This window comes from Prosopis cineraria, unplaced genomic scaffold (genome assembly GCF_029017545.1).
Source record: "Prosopis cineraria cultivar Desert tree isolate PC_DT_omini unplaced genomic scaffold, ASM2901754v1 PC919, whole genome shotgun sequence".
NCBI lineage: Eukaryota > Viridiplantae > Streptophyta > Magnoliopsida > Fabales > Fabaceae > Prosopis > Prosopis cineraria.
In genome coordinates this window covers 1-5605 of record NW_026556244.1, presented here as the reverse complement: position 1 = coordinate 5605, position 5605 = coordinate 1, and the positions used below count along the sequence as shown (strand labels likewise).

Sequence of the window (5605 nt, the reverse complement as noted above, 5' to 3'; positions counted from 1 at the left end):
AAGAATCACGCGCATCCTTAGCTGTCTCTTTACATGTCCCGCATTAGGAAAAAAAAAAAAAAGAGGCAATGCAATTGCGAGTTGCAACCTATATGTTCTTAAAGTGTAACAAAACAAGTTATAACTTATAATTAAAGCATTGTTTGAGATCTAATATTGTTGTGGAAATACTCTTTTAAATTTGAAGTTGTGGTGGAGAGTTTTGTTGCCTTTTGAATTAAAGTTCATTTCATATCCCAAGTCTTAATAATGCCTCCGTGTGACAAAATCTCGCACAGTGCGTAAAGTGATATCTTTTGCTTCTGGCAGTGGGGTGGGCTTCATTCACACATTATTTTTTCAATAATTTAAATATCATCTTCCAACTTAAAAAGAATTCTTCGTTGGACATTAATTATGAGAGGAACCAAGTAAGAAATGAATAATTTCTCCATCAAATTTAGAATTAACCTCATGTGGCAGAAGCAAAATTAGCTTAATGTCAACTGTCAAGCTATAACCTGGAAGAACTTCAAAACATTGATACTACAAGAAACGAGATGATGAGAAAAACCCATCCAATTTACAGTCTGTCCTTGCATAAAAAAATAGAGGTCTCAAATTTTGCTGATAATTTTGAATGAAGATTATACATGTAGGCTGAGATTCTCAATATCAACGTATAAAATTGCTATATGAGAACTTGATACATGACAATCAAGGGAAAAAAGTACTCATTAGTTTTAGTGTCCACAAGCTGATACATAAGCAACTGGTGACTAGGCCCCCTTTCTGTTACTCCATGGTCTGAGGACTGAAGTAAGAACAATGACAACAACAAGAAGAAGTATTATGATAGCAATGCACATCCATTTTCTCGAACTCTTCTGTGCCTTCTTTGCCTTCACAAGTGCATTATTGCCTTGCTGTACGTGATCTACTGCAGTTGATACCTAGACACAACATTAGCGGAAGCTAAAATCAACAACAGGACAATCCCACCATAATTATTTGTTAGATACAGTATTAAATATGAACTGCTTCACTTATTTAAGGAAGTTCTCCAAATACCTGGGATTCTATGTTGTTAAGAATGTCACCCTGTGAATCAACCAACACCGCCAAATCCAGATATATCTGCAAACACAAGTTAGTTGTTATTTTCAGTCTGTTTTGATCAGCTGAGGTACAATGTTTAATCAATCAAGTAGGCTATATATACTTGCTGCAATTCAAGAAGCTTCCTCTCAACGTCTCTAGCTGCTTCGTGCCGTTCCTGAATTTCTGCCAGTGTGTCCAGTATCTGCAAAGATAATCAACATGTACGAGAGGTTTGACAGAGTGAAATTACTTCACTCTACAAGTCAACAAACCCATTGCTCAAGGAATATTACAACATCCCTCTTATATCTCCCCACCCCAAAGGAAAAAAAATTGAAAAATGCATGTTAGAACAGCGACAAACCCGGCCTCTTCCATGTTCCCTGATTGCATTCTGGAAAATCTGTTCACTATCTCCGGTTTCAATTAATCTGTCAATTGTCTGTACATGGTTAAAAAATTAGAAGAAAATTTCTACGAGCAATTTTCTTCAAATGTATAAGAATTCAGACCTATAAATACCTCCTCATCAGCTCTTGTGCCCGTCACTGACATTCACAAAACATCATGTGTCACAATAGATATACTTTATCATGGAAAATCCAAGCCATTAAATTGCAGAATTTTAAATCAACGAGTAACAGGTGCTCGAACCTGTATAAACACGTCTCTCTACAACCTCACGATATTCTTGATGTATGATTTCCCTCAGCCGCTGCACTTTTTCAAGCAAGACTAATTTGAGATTATGATATTAAAAGGACAATATGTCACACCAAATATGAGGTCAACCTACCTGAAATTCATCCATCTTGTCCTTCAATTTCTTTTTCAAGGCACTGCAACATAGTACCAAAAAAAGTGGTCGAAAGATCATTAAGTGAAGTCCATCATTCTAAAGCCCAAAAGTCAATCCTTGACTGGACATTATAGTCCAGCAAAAGGTTCTCTTTTCATTGTGTAGAGTCTTTTTTAGCTTCAATAGATGCAAAGTTTAGAGATGCAGTTTTCTTCCCCTCCCTCTCCACACAACCCCCCCCCCAAAAAAAAAGTCATTTGGGTTGCCATAATAATCATTACTTTACTCACATGGTGGTTGCTATCCTTGACCTGTCGATACCTGTTCCTTTTCCACATCCACGCTTTGCCTATTTTCCAAGTTCTACGACAAATAATTAAGTAAAGGAGGAGGTGAGGGAGTTCTTAATTATGTAGACGCTAGATATTGAAAATACAACTGAAAAATAAGCAGCATGCGCTCACTTCTCTGTCCAATTCTTCAATTCTTGTTTTATGTGATGGGCAATTTTCTTAACTTCATCACATCTTTCTCCATTCTCTGCTTAATATCTGCAGAGCATGAATGAGTCAAACATAATTGCTGAGCCCACGGCAGCTGTAAAGTCTTACATTCACTGTCATAATTTATCATACCACGTCATCAATCTTAAGATGTATCCCTATAACAAGTGCATTTTAAGATCTAGAGCAGCTCCTACCCTCACAAATCATTTTCATTTCTAAATTACAATTAAAAATATTACAACAGGAAGATTATTCATTTCTCAACGATAATCTTGTTTGACATTATTTTTTCTTTTCCTCCATAGAAAAAAATGACTAACCCTTCATGGAAGGAGCTTTGGTCACTGCCTTGGACTCCTCGTGAGCATCCTGCAAATAAAGTTTGCATTAAAATGATGAAAGAACACATTTCAAGCTCATAAAACAGATCATTGAGGTTTCTGCAAAACCAACCAGCTTTTTCATTTTCAAGGCAAAAAAAAAATTTCATTTTCCAATTTATATGTGACGAAGGGGATTAAAATCTTACGGAGATACAGTAAAAAAAAAAAATTCAGGGACACTGACAAAGCAGATACTGGATTGCAATTGCAGAGACCGTGAAAGTTACCTCAACTGCAACCTCTTTTTTTTTTGGAGAGAGATCAAAATGACAGCACAAGTCATTCTGTTTCAATACATTCTTCTGATACAAGTTTTCTTAATCTTGTCATCCCTCTCCTCTTTTCTTCTTTCATTCTTAGACTTGGATATCTTTGTAAATTTTTCTCACCAATTGCAAACGAACCTTTTACTTTGTGTGATCCTTCCAAAAACTCAAGCCACATTCCAACTTCATGCATAGATTTCAATATTGATGTTGTTTAAGTTGATAAATATCAGGAACATCAAGTTTAAGTTGCCACTATCTGCCAGGTTTTATGAGGAAACCGGATAGCCCTCCAACGTATCAACTGGAGGGAGCCTATCATCCTCAGGCGAAAAAAAAAAAAAAGCCTTCATAACTCACTTATTCGTGTATCGTGTTTTATTGATGCAAACATATTGGAGATCTAAAGTTGAGAAGAATCAAATTGAATGATTCATTATGTACATCCTCCGAATGCTTGGCAGTTTACATGTTCAAAACTTGTTTGTAAAGAATTTTGGAAGCAACCGATCATTAAATACGCAAGACAACAACATCTATACCTGGAGCTGCCTGAGAAGCTTACCCAGCCTCTCAAATTGCTTATCAAGCTCTTGAACCTGGAGAATACAACACATAGCCACATTGGTACATTGAATTTGAGAGGAGCATGAAAGCAAGAAGTGCGTGGATTTGAAATCACGCACAAAATGGACAAGATGAACTCATTAAAGCAGAAAAATGGAAAGTGAGAGAATGTGATGAGATAAACCATTTTTTTCAGGCATAAGATATTAATTAAACACCTTTTTGAAGAAAGTATCCAAACCCAGTTCTCCTGAAGTCCGTAGATATGCCCCTAACTCGACGTCTCTATTTCCATGCCCACGAGGGATTTCAAACGATTCCTGTGTGAAGATAGTAATTAAAATTAATATATTTGGCTAAACTGTAATCCTTGGTACTGGAAAATAAACACGGGAGGTTTCATCAACATTTCTATCGATCATGCCAAGAATTAAAACTCATAAACACCACCTGGTCAACATGATTCAACTACACTTCATAAAGTTTTAAGCTGTTAGGCGGAGGCCAAGTACTGTTTATGACTTCATATATTAATTACTTTAATCTTTGAAAGTTATGTATTCCTATAACCTCAATTCTCTTTGAAACATTTCGATGGGCCTCCGGAAGAATCCTATTTAAATTTCGTTTCATATATTCCTGCAGAGATTGTTGACAAATCAGACTAAACTGAGTAAATTATAAATTCCATAAAGCATGCCCACGTAAAACTTCATTCCTCTTATGTTGATATGGACTACGGAGCAAGTATATATATAGCGTAGAGGAAGCATATACCGATGACGCTAACTACTTAGAACAGCTTATTCACATAGCAAATCATTCTGGAAAATGCTTGATTCTATTTCTGAAACTTTTAATTGATCGAACATCAACGTCCAGAGAGGGAAGTTCTCAATGCCCGTTTTTGTACGAGGAAGCATGCCTTCTAATCTTACGATCGGCTAAGGGAAAAAAACACAACCAAACGAGAGGTCCGACGACGATCAACTGTCCAGCAGTCACAGCCCCCCGAAATCTTTTGTTTCCAACATTTCTTTTGTAAACAAACAGAAGCTAAGGCAGAAAGGTCAATACAGCTGAATTCACATCGCCCCACGTAGAAAACTAGGCCGGAATGACACCAGAACAATAAATCCAAAAAAAAAAAAAAAAAAGCCAAGAAGAAGAAGAAGCATACGCAATGCATGAGAACCCGGAAAGAAAAGTTGGGAGAATAAATGATTACCGATAGAAGGTCGTTCATTGTAGAAGAGGGATGAGAAACTCAATGCCAAGGTTCTATTATTGATTTTTTGTTTTAATTCTGTTTCTGGGAAGAAGAAGCTATAGGGAATGATGGGGGAGGCAAGGCGCTGGTTAACCATAAACCAGGCCTTCCAATTCCCAGAACGTGAATATCCTTGGCGTTAATTTGTTGCATGTAAGCTCGAGAGTGGAATCCCCATTACAGGACGGACACATAATGGATTGGTGACACATGGCGAAGAGCACGCTCCTTTATTTGGTTTTTTTTTTTTAAGTTTTAACTATTGGAGTAAATCTCTCTGTCCTCTTTTTTAACCTTGCTTTTTCTGGAGTGGTTTGCTATAATAAGGCAAGAAACTAATTAATTAGGATTAAGTTCTTTTTCATTTAACGGCAAGCGTATGTATGAATCTAGTGAGTTTGAACTTGACCTTCTTCTGCTCTATTTGTTTTTGTTGGATTTGGATGAGGTACTTGAACTCGCGAAATCAGCTCACATTTTCATTCCAGATATGATATTTGGCCTTTTCATTAAGATTTAGATGATGAAAAGAGGAGCATGTTAAATTTTAATTAAATCTCTATGTTTAGCAGGTCAATGACTTTTTTTTTTTTTAATTTCAAGCTAAAACAACGAAAATGCAATCCAACTGTTACATTACGTGGATCTGAAGTTGTTCTCTCGGAAAATGGACTACTTTGGTTACTTTGTATTATTGCATGCCATACTTATTAATTAAGATTGGAGAGTGACCA

At 36.4% G+C, this 5605-nt stretch overlaps 1 pseudogene; it reads right to left on the bottom strand.

The window, feature by feature from the left end:
* Positions 1 to 758: 758 nt before the first annotated feature.
* On the bottom strand, positions 759 to 4891 carry LOC129298797 (putative syntaxin-131; annotated as a pseudogene).
* Between the last annotated feature and the right edge of the window lie 714 nt (positions 4892 to 5605).